Below are 15,042 nucleotides of genomic sequence, written 5' to 3'. Positions count from 1 at the left end.
TGCTTTCCTGCCAGAAACCCCAGGTGGAGCAGAATTAACTGCAGCCCAGTGGCTGGGCACTCACGTAGGAGCTCACACCTCTGTGGCCACCATTTAATGCTGACGCACAGAGCATCCCAAGTGCTGGACCAGAGCCCGTGCTGAAGAAAACCGGGTGCTCGAGCCAGCAGGCAGCCATGCCAAATAGGAAATAATAGGATAGGTACTGCTTTATTTGAATGGATATCAAAAGAAAATTAAATTTTTCAGAAAAAAGACCCATTTCCAAGCTTGCAGTTATTTATATCAATGAGTTAACACCGGAATCATGAAAACAACGTAAAAGCTTATGTGGAAAGAACAGTAATAAATACTCTGTTTTATCAAACATTCATTCAGTGGCTGTTATTGAATACAGTTTTAAGGAATTATTTTAGCTATCATGGCAAGATATCACTGAACATATTAAAAAGCTTTGGTATTTTTAAAGTAGAATCGATTAATTATTTACACCAGAGCCATACAGATATTTCATCCTAACACTCAGGAAAAAAAAGCTTACAGAACAGACTGCAGCAAAAAACCAATTAGATATTTCTTAATTAGTTAATTTTGGGAAATGTTAGTGGGAGAGTTTGTTTCATGTTATCCATATTTTATTCAATCAGATTTCTATACAGACAGTAACAGCCATCTAAATGCTTCTCTGCAAATGGCACTTCTAAATAATTCCATCATATGTTGAAGAGTAAGTATCCAGAATGTCTTTTCTTAAGAAAATGAATTTCTAGTTCAACACAAAGTTGTAGGCATGCTCACTTCTATTCAGCCTTATCAACTTCCCAGTGCCATAATCTCCAGATTCACTGATATTTTAAAATAAATGGGTCAACAATGGCACAAATGCCCATATGCAAGGTGAAATACTACCATGTTGTTGTAATCTGGAGGTCATACATTCTCTTTATGAACTTTCCATAAACTCTTTATTCTGCAGATTTTCCCACTTAAAATTTTCCTGCTGAATCCAACAAATTCCAGTTTTTCCAGATTTTGAAATTCCAACACATTAATAAAAAATTCTGGATCAAAATAACAAAAATTAATTAACAAATATGAATGAACAAGAAAATGACAATTCCAATGTTTGAGATGATTTTGGCTCATTTGACTTTCTGTCTTCTGGTTTGGCAGAGCAAGAAGTAAAAACATATAAATATCTTAAGAAATTTGAAAACAGCGGAGGAGCAACAGGTAATTCCAGCAGTGGTTTGTCCTGGTTGATTAACTTACAGGATTAAAACACAAGTGAAAATGAACTGTTCCATTGAACATACATATCTAATTCCATTTTAATTTTAGCAGATTAAGTTGTAAAAGTCTGATCTGAAATGAGCATGCACTACTAAACATAACATACTTTCATGTATAAATGTATGATTTATCAGTGTAGCCTTACACAAAATGTTGCTATGAAAATTAAATATAAATCTTTTTAAGACGAGTGGAAGTGAACCCACTATAACCTGCTTTGTAACGTGTGCCAAATGCATTTTTATGGTCTCTGATTTCACTTGAATGTAGGAATTGTTTTCTGCCCCAAAGGGATGAAAACAGCTGGTTCCCAGTGCATTTAGAAATATGCAGTCCCTCTTTGGCACCCAAACAACCAAACAGGTTCTTCAAGCAGTCTCCTGCTAGGTGGTGAACACCTGCAGGTAGAGGCTGTATGGGATACCTCTGACAGCTGGAAGCAGCCGCTCTCGCAGAATTGCTGCACAGTTTTCTTCGTAAGCATCAGCACCCGGCCAATCTGAGAGCCTGGACCAATCTGCTGCCAACAAACAGCCGAGCCCACACACTTACCCCAAACATAACTATCACTGCAAATAGACCATGTTTCTCAAATATCATGCTTTTCATCATCAAGATAGATTATTAGTAATACCTCAATCTTCTGTTAAGTAGTTAAGAAACAAATCATATCAAACAACATCTCAGGTCTGAAATCCCATGGTTTAAATTCCTTGCCACAGCAGAATTAACTTTTCAATCTGTTCCTGTGATAAAAGAATGAATCTCTAGAGCCTTTTAAGGTGCTTTTTTGCTATTTTCACCTGTTCCAGTGTTTGTTCATCTTCTCCTTTGAAAATGTTTCATGGTGAAAGATACGACCTAGACTAGAGTATAAATAAATGAACAACAGAATTTTTTAGAATACAGTCATGACATCACTCAGAGTTATTTTCCACTTCATATAGGAACACAAAAATAATGAATGAGCCTTCAAAACTGCCATCTCTAACTCTACTAGTTTTTCAATTATCTCTAAATGCAGCTCTAGCTTTTAAGATGCTTCCTGAGTATGTTTAACTTGTTGCAAATTCCAACAGCTAGACAGACTCATATCTACTATCTTTTGTGCAGCGCATGTTCAGCATATCAAACTCGGGACACACGTTTACCTGACATACAATTCAGGGCAGTATCATGAATAACCTGAGAGGAAGAACCAGGAACCATGGATAACACTGATGTGAATCTGTAAGTCAATGAAATGCAAATAGGGTCTACAAGGGAGAAACTGGAGGAAGTAAAATCTTTTTTTCTGGTCATAGTTCTCATTTAATTTTTTCCCACATTTCTCCTACTTCATATTGACAGCCTTCCTACATACTTCTTGTCCCTCTTTCTCCAAGACAAAGGAAGGATTATATAAGAATCTAAACAAGCCTTTTGACAGCACTTCAAAACCTGCTATTTTGAACTGAGAGCAGAATGAGAAGACTTTGACCACCATCAGCACTTGCCTTCTAAGGGAGAAAAATAATTTGTCAAGCATTCAGACTAATTTCAATGACATTATAAATTACCCCATTAAAGTCCAGCTAAAACACGCAAGGAAGGGGATGGTGCAAAGTAAAAGGACTGGCAAATGCGGCCTTGCAACGTATAGAGAATGTTGCTTGCCAACATTTGGAAGCTCTCATACTTCCACCAAAATCATGGCTTTCATTAGAAATATGAGAAAATTTTATTGATGGAAAGATAAAAAAATGCATCAAGGTTTCTCAATCACAGCTTGTTTCCAGACCCCTCATATTCTTATCTGTGTTGCTCTTATCAACATTTTGCAGTCCATGAAGTCAAATACCTGGAAAGAAAAGAGACAGCAAACTTACATGGAAAGAAGGCTGATAAGGAGAAACAACACTACCTGAAGATGTTACATGGTTTTCAAACTGTTTTCTCTCAATAGACAAGATGCATGTTTCATTCTTAAATACGTAGTATGTGAATGGTACAGCTGATGACTAATTATTCAGCTCACAATTTAATTATCTAATACTGGTTGAGCATATCGAGAATATAATTATGCTTATTATTAGAAAACTAACAAATAGATTAAACCCTTGTGTTTGTTATTGGTATACTGCACAACAGCTAACAGTTATTTATTAGCTACTTACACAGTTTACTGCCCTTACTTGAAGCTACCTGCTCAATGAATAGTAGAACTACTCTGCAGCACTCTGCAGAGTACTGTAGTACTCTGAGAACTACTTTGCAGCAGAACTACTATTTGTGCGGGCATGCAGTAGAAACTGGTGTGACTCCACATCAGGCAGATGGTGTGAAATAAAAGTGGGATTAAATTATGGATCTTTGGGAATTCCATCTCCTGAAAAAGCTGGATGTATTTTCCAGTGATTGCAGATACAGTTCAGCATCCTGGGCTCCTACAAGTGCTGTAGAATGTACAAGAGAAACAAATGCTAGCGTTTAAGAAATGACACTATCTGAACTAACCCAGCTTCAGTGAGGAATGCAAATTTATCCTTTATTTATTAAAGTAGAGAATGTAAGAGAGAGGCCCCAAATGTAATGCCTCCTTACTTATTATGTTGGCCCATGATGGCATATGCAGATGTTGGTGGTATGGCAGTAGAGGTCGAACCTCCCCACTGACATTCTGTTACATTTCATTGCCATACAACAGATGGCAGCAGAGGGGCAGTCAAAAAAAAATGCGTATTAAGCGAAAGTGTGGAATCGAATTCCACAAAAAATCACATCCACTGACATTCATTGACATTTGCTGAACATTTATGGAGACCAGACAACGGATGGGAGCACAGTGTGATGGTGGGTGGTGTGTTTCAGCAGTCGTGACAGTGACGTGAAAGACAATCCATGTTTCAGACAGCCATGCACAGCTGTCACATCATGAAATGAAGAGCATCTCCATCAGCTTGTCCACAGAAATTGGCTAATGGCGATGACTATGTTGAAAAATAGTTTTTGTAGCTGAAAATTTGCTCTGTCAAATAGTGTTATTGTGCTCTTTGTAAAGGTTGCAGTTTCCATGGAAATAAATAGGAAGCACAACTTTTGGAGCAACCTACATAGGTTTCAGTTGCATATTAAGTCAAAGACTTTTTATGAAGCTGCAGAGAGGCTCAGCTAATAGACGGGCTAAGCCTGATCACAGCCATGCTCCTGATTAATCTTGTACGTAAGTGTTCTGGATAGGGCAGTGCCCCACTGCACCTTCCAATCCTGAGTGGGATTTTGTGGCAAAGGAAAAGTACTCCATGCAAACTTCAAGATGGGTGTTTAACAGACACCAACAATTTTCCTCTTTTCAGACTGTAGAAGCCAGCACTGTTCTGCCTTTCAGCAGGCATGCTCTGGGCTGCTGCTCCCATGTGAGGACATGGGAATTATCCAGACTCATACGAGCAGTTTGGTTTGATCTCTGGTCAATGTGGATGGAATCTGTTCTTTTACTGCTCAAAACTGTAGAAGAGTGAAAGTTACAGAGCAATACCAACCTCTGTAGGTGGCCAAGTGTTGTTGAATACTGTCTTTCCACTGTCATTGAAGGACTTCAGACATCTCTGGCCTCGGAACCTCAGAAGACACCTGCAAATCCTTACACTCTGCCACCGTAGAGTATTTGCTAAGCAAAGGCAACTGGTAAACTATACAAATTTCAATGATTTTCTTGCAAGGTTCAATTATTTTCTTAGTCATACCTCAAGAGAAAAACTGCTTAAATATGTTTCAATTCACTAATGTAAAATTACCTTACCCACCAAGAGATTAAAATACTATTACGGGGATTTTATTTTTAAAAGATGCAAATTGTAGGGGTGATCTTTAACCATAGGTAAAATAAGCAGTGCAATACTTGCGGGTATTTCTTGCAGAGCTAGTATCTCCTAAAATGAATAACATTACAAAAGAAGCTATCATTTTATTATAATGCATTAAAGTTTGTTTTTATACACAGTAGTATATTGGCCAAATATTTCTTTATTGCTAACTGCATTCTCTAATGTGTTTTAGCAATGCTATTTATCAACCAATTTACTGCAATTAAAGAACGAAAAGTGATTTAAAAAGTGCACATACTTTAGATTTTTCTGTTGTCTCTCCTCCATTTTTATGACAGGAAAAGTATCCACATAAACTTAAAAAAAAAAAACCTGCAAAATAAAACCTCACAAGTGCCAGTATAGCACACAAAGGAACTTGATCTATCATGAGTATACTCCTCAAACCCTGATGCATCTCACCATCATGACTTTTGTTAAGACAAAATTACAGATTGTTCTGTAAGGCACACATATAAACACAAAGTATACCTCTCATTAACTGTACACCTTCCATCTTCTACATCTTTGAAAATGTTCCAAGAAGCACCACAATAGCTGCTTTCTTTAGCTTCTAAGATCTTAATCACTTTTTGAACAACAGCACTCTGTAGCTTGATTTTAACAAATGAGGAAGAAAAGAAAACAATTAAAGATCATGGTCACCTGTCAGAAGAGTAGAAAGAGATGAAGGGAGAATTAGGGCAACTTACAATTTCCCTCACAGAATTAATGAATACATATCTCGAGTCTACTAGCAGATAAAGGCCGATCTATGCCAAGTGAAGCCCCTGGAAAGGTCCCAGAAGCTTTCAGTGTCCCCACTGAATTGGGCTCTTCACCATGTTTGCTTACGTGACATTGCAGCAGCACTGATGAAAGCACAGACGACCCAGAGAATTAAGAACAGCTCCCAGCAATATTTCATGTTTGGAAAGTAAACACCCTTCTGTATCTTTTTAAATTAAAAAGAGCAATTTCACTTGCAAATGATAAAAATCATGGCTTGTTAACAACAGTATCAATTTCAAAGCCTTTTTTTGGCACCAATTTCCCCACTAGACATTTAATTTTAAACCTCATTTTCTCCAGAGTTTTCTGGAGAGAAAGAATGAATCAAAATAGCAACCCTTTGAATCTCTACACTAGGATTTTCCCAAGCAAACTCATGTTTCCTATGAATTAACTCTATTTTTATGTTAATACATCCTAAAAAAAAAAAAAAAAAAAAAGGCCTCAACCCCAAACAGGTTCAAATACGAGATTCCAAACTACACTGAATTTCTGAAGTATTTCCTAATTGTCTTTCATATATATCTAGAATGGTTTGACCTATGAAAGTCAATTTTTGTTTTTCTAAATTAGTGAAAGAAAGTGTCTGTACCTTCTGGTTTTTCAGTAAAGGTATTGGCAAGTTGGAGAGAAGAAAGAGAGGTTGTTACAGAAAAAAAGCAGAATGAAAAGGAAAAGCTTTTTAAAGTAAAAAAATGTGAAATAAATAGCTACAGAGGAATAAGGATTTGAAATCAAACAGAAAGTCAGATAATGATCTGATCCAAGTCCTGACTCATTTTGTTCCTACATCTCATCCCCCACATCTGCACCCTATTTAAAGTGAGACAGTCAACAATCCAGGTAGATGGGAACTGTGGTAAGTAGGATCAATGCCAAAAAAGTACAGGAAATAGAGCAAAAACAAGAATTCATAAGCATCAGAGTGTCTCTTCTCTTCCGTGTCTATCAAAACAAGGCAAATTTAACAACTTTCCACATTTTATTTGAAAGCAGTGATCTTTGCCATTAGTACTAAGGCTTCTTGCCTTTAACTTTGAAAGCAACATACAGCATGAGCTTCTAGAAATTTAGAAGAGATAGACAAGAAGAACAGAGTGTTCCAGAAGTCCTTACGGCCACATGCTTCTGCACTGCTAAATTCCTCTGCCCATTTTAGCTCCATTTTTTTCTGGTAACTTATGCAAAGCCTGAAGTGGCTATAAAACCACTAATGCATCAATTGTTTCAAGCGAATATAAAAAGTCATTGTGGTGTCCCACTTTTCAGAATACAAGGGCAAACATAAAAAAAAAATAATAATAATTGATGTGAAAAATAACATCTGAAAGAATATACCTGCTTGCTTCCATATAAAGGCTGTTTTTTTCTTGCTTTTCAAAAGTTCATCTCAGTTTGGGGGTTTGTATGAAGTCCACGCAGAAGAAATTCAGATTTTCTCTTCAGTGTCATAGATCTGATGCAACCACCTAAAAACCATTGTCTTCGATGGCATGTAGTACTACACTTGATTTAACATTTTGCCTACAAAATGGGAAGAAACCTTCCAAATGTTAGAACAAGCACAGTGCTGTGACAGTATAGAGATGTTCCTGCTTCCCCTTTACATTCAGAGATGAACAACAATAAAGTTTGGAATTCAGATCTGATCAGAGGAAAGACATAACAAAAATAATGAACTAAAAATGTTTATCAAGATGAGAAACACAGTTTCCAATGTATTTACTAATCAAAACCATGGCCAAATATCCTCATATTATTGGCAGCGAACCCTTTGAACAGTTCTTTGCATCTGGATTTTACTCTTCACTTTTCCAATAAGTGAATTACCCGCTAATTTGGTGCTTGAATGAACTCTGAGCTAACATAGATACTGAATACATTTTATTTTATATATATTTTATTACACTTTGCCAGTGCTTAGAGAAAGAGAAACTAGCAATACCTGGAAAAACATTTTAATAAACATTAACGGAACATCAGAGTTTACATTCTCCATTTCCAACTCCGTATGTCAGACCTTTCATTTAAGTTAATTCATCTCTTCTGCCTCAGTTTTAATTCCATGCTTGCACTATTCTGCCTGGCACACCAGCTTAATAGCCTGACCAGGGCCCTGAAAAAATTACTGACAGGATTATAAACTTCAGCTTATCCAGCAAATTGATAATCAATAATGTCTGTACATAGACAGTCATAAACTTTTATCAAGCCTTTGTTTTATTTAAACTACAAGTTCCTTGGGACATGGCTCATATTATTGCTGTTCCTATAAATAACAGACGTACATCACAATCATTAGCATCCCACTCCTTTTTGATGTCAACCTTTGTGGTAGCACTAATCTCATTGAAAATAGTAAGATGCCAGTGAGAGTTAAAGGCCAGAGTCAATGCAACAGAGACAAAAACACACTGAAAAGGGAATCAAACAAAATATCCTTATTCTGTACTCTGGAAGCATGGAACAATAGAATTGCTTGGGTTGGAAGGGACCTTCAGATCCTCCAGTTCCAACCCCATGCCATGGGCAGGGCTGCTACCCATCAGATCAGGCTGCCCAGGGCCCCATCCAACCTGGCCTTGTATTCTTCCAGGGATGAGGCATCCACAGCTTCTCTGGGCAACCTGTGCCCGTGCCTCACCACCCTCTGAGTAAAGAATTTCCTCATCATATCTAACATAAATCTCCCCTCTTTTAGTTTAAAATCAGTCCCCCTTGTCCCGTCACTATCAGATCATGTAAAAAGACATGTCTCCTTCCTACTTATGAGCTCCCTTCAAGTACTGGAAGGCCACAATGAGGTGTCCCCAGAGCGTTCTGGTCTCCAAGCTAAACAAGACCAGCTCCCTCAGCCTTTCTTCATAGGAGAGGTGCTCCAGCCCTCTGGTCATCTTCATGGCCTCCTCTGGACCCTCTCCAAAAGCTCAACATCTTTCCTGTGCTGGGAGCCCCAGACTTAGACATGGTACTCCAGATGGATCATCATGAGGGCAGAGTAGAGGGGACAATCACCTCCCTATCCCTGCTGGCTGCCCCTCTTTTGATGCAGCCCAGGACACTGTTGGCCTTCTGGGCTGCAAGAACACATTGTTGGTTCATGCTCAGCTTTTCACACACCAGAACTCCCAAGTCCTTCCTTGCAGGGCTGCTCTCAAGGGGTTCTTCTCCCAGATTGCAAACATGTCTGGGATTGCCCAGACCCAAGCGCAGCACCTTGCACGTGGCCTTGTTGCATCTCATTAGGCTCACATGGGCCCACTTTTCAAGCCTGTCCATGTCCCTCTGGATGGCATCTCTTCCTTCTATTATATCAACTGCACCACTCTGCTTTGTGTCATCAACAAACTTGCTGAGGGCATACTCAAATAACTTTAAAAACACATGTAATGAAAAATTCTGGTGATTATGACAGCTTAAGTCTTGAAATTCGTATTTTCATATGACAGAACAACTACAGTCTTAAAATATATAAATAAAACAAAATATACAATGTTTGGTGGCTAGAAATATGGAGTGGTAAAAATATTACACTTGGAACACCAGACATTTCTTTTCTCGTTAAAGCAATTTGCTACCAGATTACAACTGATACTAGAAACCACCAAAAGGATTTTTTGTTGTTGTTGTTTTGACTATGTTGCATAGGTCACATAAAAGTCTTTCCCTATTTTTCTTTGATGTAAGTCAGTCTTTTTACCAGCTGTAGGAATGGGAAGATGAGTTCTTCCTGACGTCAGTCCTTTCATAATTTGTGTTTTGTTTCTCATGATTTCCAAATTCCACCCCATATCTTGGGAAATACAGTTTGGCCAGGATCTGTGTTTTTTTCTTGTAGCTTAGTCTGGGAACTAATATTTGGAGGCAAAGCAGGAAAAGTAACATGACAAGTCAGTAATAACAGTAACTTGGATATTGGTGAAGCATCACAAACTGTTTCTTTAAATCTGAAACAAGCTAACCCAAGGCACCCTTCTCAGACTCACCACTACATAAATTACAGTCGGCTCTATGTTATCTTTTTTTTCTGTTGATGTAAACACATACTTGAATCTCAGACAAACTGCACTGTGGATGGAAATCATTTTTTTGGGAAAGCATTTTTTAATCAGTGTGCTGAAAATGAATACTGAGCAGCTTCAGAAACCCAGATGACACTTACACCATTTTTCTTCTCTCTCTCCTGCTTTGCTCCCTCCTCTGGTAAAACAAAGAGAGGAGTGGAGATGGGATCCAGCAATATATTATATCCGTTAACCCAGTATTTTCTCCTAACAGGAGAAATAACTTCTGAGAGTAGCCTAAACCTGTCTTTCAATGGTTAAACAGCCACCAATATCTAGTACCTAAGTTAGCTTATTGGCAAGCTACAAGCTCATATTCAAAATGATCTCCCAGAAAGAGGTACCCATGATAAGCCTTTTATAAAAGATATTCCTTCTGGTGGTGCAAATGCATAGCACTGATTATGAAATTTGTAGCAGTACAAACATTTATTTAAAATCTTTTACCTTCTTTCACTACAAAAACATCCCCCAGTTTCTTGCTGCATTATTTCTTAAAATGTACCAGCAAGGAACTCTGCTCAGGTCAGCATGTAGAAACTTGAAGTATAGTACTATTTTCTATGTTTAGCATCATGAACACACTCAAATCAAAATACTTCACTGACCAAGACACATTCAGACTAATCACAGCTTTGCACCACTGTCCCAAGTGTGCTTCTTGGAGGAATGTCTTCATCCATGTATGGGCTCCACTCACAGTAGATCATAAGGCTCAAAGTGTTTCATTGCAAAATATCAAGACTGAGAAGTAATCTTTGAGTTGTAGAATTCAAGACTGTGACTCTCTTACCATGAACTCAGTTTTAGGGCTTGCTAGACCTGCAGATAATTCTGCTACATCCATTTTGCATTTCATTTACTCTTCTGCACAATTTACAAACAAAAACCTGTAAAATAAATGAAATAAACTGGAAGGAAAACAGTAAAGGAAGCAGCGATGCAAGCCCGCTCTTGAATGAGTAATTAAAAATCCAAGGTTCTCTGTAGCATTTAGTTTTGCTTGCTTTGACAGTGAGGACATGAACAGCTGCCGAGCAGCCTTGGCATACCTGTTGCTTTGCAGTTTTTGCTTGACTGTGATGCGTAAGCTAGCAGATGAAACATGAGTTAAAGCAGCTGAAATGGGAAAGTGTGGTGCTGCTGCTGCTGTGTTTTAACCAACATCTCTTTCCTGAAACCTAACTTATTAGGCTCTCTCAGAGCAACAGTTTCTACAGCACTTGGAAGCGCACACTCCTTGCAGGCCCACCTGAGCCCTGCCAGATGTTTCAGAGCAAGGTGCCTTGCTTTTTGCACTGCCTCTGTTCCTCTCTTGAAAGCCCCAAGTTCTGTCATTAGGGCTGGTTCCTGGGCCCAGCCCTCCTCAGCCCTGGGTGGTGTCCTCGGCCACCATCCTGCACACTCTTCACAGAGGAAACCTCCTGGAAAAAAAATCTGTCCTGAGCAGAGAACTGGGACATGGGAGGCCTCATACAACACAGGAGCTCCTGTGGCCACTGAGATATTTCAGCCCTTCGCAGCTTGCTCTGCTGAGCTCTCTCCAGCATCTTGTTCACAGAGGGCATGCTGTTTACATTCTGAAGAGATACGCTGATTTAGTGAGTTCAATTGTGGTTTTATTTAGGAAGCTACACTCAAAATAACAACCTCCTTAAATTTCCCTTAATCCATAAATCTGAAGCTACGCTCCCTTGGAGCAATAAATGCCTTACACTTCCCTAACTCCATAAATACAATAGGGCCCTGCTTTGCTCTAGTAAGAAAAAGAGAAACTAAATCCACTATTTTTTTTCCCTTTTTGCTGAGTACTTAAGTCAAAGTACGAGATGTTACTGCAATTTAGAGACAAGATTTAGATATGGAGGCTAAACTTCTTGTGCATACACTGAGCAAATGCTAAGTTCACATCAAAGTCCCTAAGCTTTCATTTCTCATTTTCAAAATGCTTTAAATATTTGTATGCACTTTTTCCTGAGGACAACACTGATGAACAACACACGTAGAATGGCACTTATGAGATATTTAAAAGCTTAGCGGGTGACAGTGTTGGAAGATTTTGGCTTCTTTCTGCAGAGTATATTAGTTAAGTAAACAGCCAACATTGCACTGCAAATAATGTTTGTGTTAATTAAATCTTAAATATTTGTCTCCATAACATCAAACCAAAGGAGAAATAGTCCCATTCTCATTTTGACCAGAAATATCTAAGTCAGTCGAATGCCTATGTTAGCTTTCACAAAAACCAGCTTCCTTAATAAACGCAGATTTAGCGATGAACTGTGAACTTATCTAACAACTTCCTCTTTTCTTTACGCCATTCACAAATTTAATCTTTTTCTTTTCTTTCAGAAAACCTTGACCTTTCTAAACAGCCCAAGGGTGGATTTCAGAGGCATTCAAGTTGCTGTGCTGAGATCTTTCTCCTTTGAAACTGATGAGAGTTTTGTCACGGACTTCAATCAGGAAGAGATTTCATTCTCAGCAGGAGAGCTGCGATTCCATCACTGCTCCTATTCATAACCAATGTCTCTCAAGATCAGGAGGGGACCATCACTTCCTCTCAAACTGCTGAGATAATGACCGGCCTAAAATGTGAATGCTACTAACAAGAATGCTAAAAGACAGAAAGATGACAAATATTTTTTCTGTCGTTGCCATCAGTATTTATATAGACAGCATTCATAATACCGCAGCATAACTGGAATGCACTTATTCCCTTTTGGGAATATCAGTTTTTCACAGAAATACATGAGAGACAACTGAAATAGCTCTGTGAAACTTGTTTGGTTGCCCTAGTCTTAAACTTGGTGCTGATTTGGATTACAGCCTCTCTTCAACTATATGTACCTTTTTCTTGAAATGTAGAGTCAGCTACACTCAAAATGAAATATCTTATATCATTTACAGAACTTTCATAGGACAAAAATCCACTTTCTATCCAGCTCTAATTCTGAATATCTTCTGGATGGTGTTGTTAATAAACACAAGCTTTCAGTGCAACACTGAGACTAATGTACACTAACAGAAATTGTAAACATGAATTGTATTTATTATGCTTTATTCTTTAAGAAAAAACTCATGCAAGTATTTGCTTTCATAGCTTAATAATCCTAGTAACTCTTATGAACCACCAGGGAGGTGGCTCTCCGCTCGTGCTCCCCTTCACTGCTTCATTACAAGCATATGGCTATAAATACCTCTCTCTGAAAGCTGCTGTATGCTCAAGAGTTTTTAAGGCAGGTCCCAAACCTGAGTCCTTCCCATTGCTCTCCATCCTAAGGCATCCTGTGGTTTTCCTCAGCACAGACAGCTTTTTGTGCCAGCTCATGTGGTATCTGAAGGAAGGAAGGTACAGGTCATCAGTTTCATGGTATCGCTGCTGCACTACCACTCAGAAATGAATAAATGAGATGAGGAAAGCCTCAGCCAATGATCAGAACTCCCTGACAACTCATCCATCATAGAAGTGAAAGTCTCAGCAAGTTTTGTTTGGAATGAGAGGAGAAAGACAGATAGCCAAGTTGCAAACTCAAAGAGTATTTTCAATAACACTTATACATGAGCACACATGTATGTCTAGACTTAAGTCATTCTCTTCAACGTGTTTTTTCCAGCTTCCTTATAGGGGTGTCCTGACCTTTTCCAAGTCTCAGGGCTTGGGAATTTGAACATACAAATGACATTTTGAAAACCATCCCTGGGTGCTCCATACCACCTTTCTCTAGCATCATATTTGTACATACGCAGTTGCATTCAGTCATCTATACTCTACCTGCTCTGCCAAGATGCAGTATTTTTCTCATCCTCACAGCTGGAAGCAAGCAAAGCCTATGTTGTCAGCAGATACAGAGCAAAGGTTACACCTCCAGATACCAGTGATGTTGTGTTTTATTTAGGACATGAGATAAGACTGCCACGGACCAAATTCTGTTCAACTGTATATACACACATATACAGCTTCTTCTGCAGCTAGTGGGATCCAAAAGAAATGTTTTCAACAGCACAATCTCACTGTAAGTTGCGTACTCATGTCCAAAAACAAACTCTTCATAATCCTGTCCACCACGGCTCTGTATTTCATGACTCAGCAGCTCTGTAAGTTACTGTGAATGCCACTGCTTGCTCAGAAACACTGAATCTGAATTTTCACTGAATTAGAACATTTTAATACATCTGAAATATATCTTTAAATATATCTGAAAAAGTTAGAAGTGATAACTGAGAACCAGTTGAGCCTGGGACCATGCTGACGAGAGGTTACACACTCCATCACACAACAAGTGCACATTAGGTGACAGTTAAGTCGTTGCCCACAGATTGCTATCAGGCAGAGGGTTAGGATGGACTGAGACAGCTCCTTAGAAAGGAATATTCCCTTAACAGAAGGTCAGCATACTGCTGGCACAGCTCAGCAACCAGAGGTAAGAAACAGCAAGTGTCCTGGCACAGCACAAGCAGCACTGCATCGGTGGGAGGGAAGGGGGAGCTACACACAACTTCAGAGTTCCCACGATTTTCCCAACTGCTTTGTCAGAAAGCCTTTTAATCAGGACACACTTCACACAGTTACTGTATTTCTAATATGTAGCACATGTGCCACAGCGTCAACACAGTGAAGAAGCAGTCAGCGATCTTTGTTGAACTAAATGGCATAGAAGATGAAAACAGACATGAGAGAAGAGGGACGGAGAGGATAGGAGAACTGCCACTGAGAGCATGAGCATTTCCACCCCTTTGTTGGTAGCAGCAAGTTAAGTTATTCTTAAAATGCATTCAGCTTGTCTGCTCAGGGATGCTGCAAGGAAGAGTTGCCTGAACAGTTGATTTCTGAATCTGTTGGTCAAAAGAAGACTTTGGAAGTAGCCTGAAGCTTTGCTTTCTATTCCTCATCCACTCAAAAACAATAAAAGGAAAAGGAAAGGAGGAAAGAGGATGGAGGAACAACAAAAAGGGAGGAAAAGGAAACAAAAAGGGAGGAAAAGGAAACAAAAAGGGAGGAAAAGGAAACAAAAAGGGAGGAAAAGGAAACAAAAAGGGAGGAAAAG

General features: G+C 38.8%; 1 protein-coding gene across 1 annotated transcript in view; it reads right to left on the bottom strand.

Moving 5' to 3' along the window:
* Window positions 1–15,042, bottom strand: part of DNAH11 (dynein axonemal heavy chain 11) — a 120,433-nt gene that overhangs the window by 101,711 nt on the left and 3,680 nt on the right.

Source organism: Numida meleagris, chromosome 2 (genome assembly GCF_002078875.1).
Source record: "Numida meleagris isolate 19003 breed g44 Domestic line chromosome 2, NumMel1.0, whole genome shotgun sequence".
Classification (NCBI taxonomy): Eukaryota; Metazoa; Chordata; class Aves; order Galliformes; family Numididae; genus Numida; species Numida meleagris.
The sequence above is the reverse complement of the archived record's forward strand: the minus strand, read 5'-3'. Positions and strand labels throughout refer to the sequence as shown.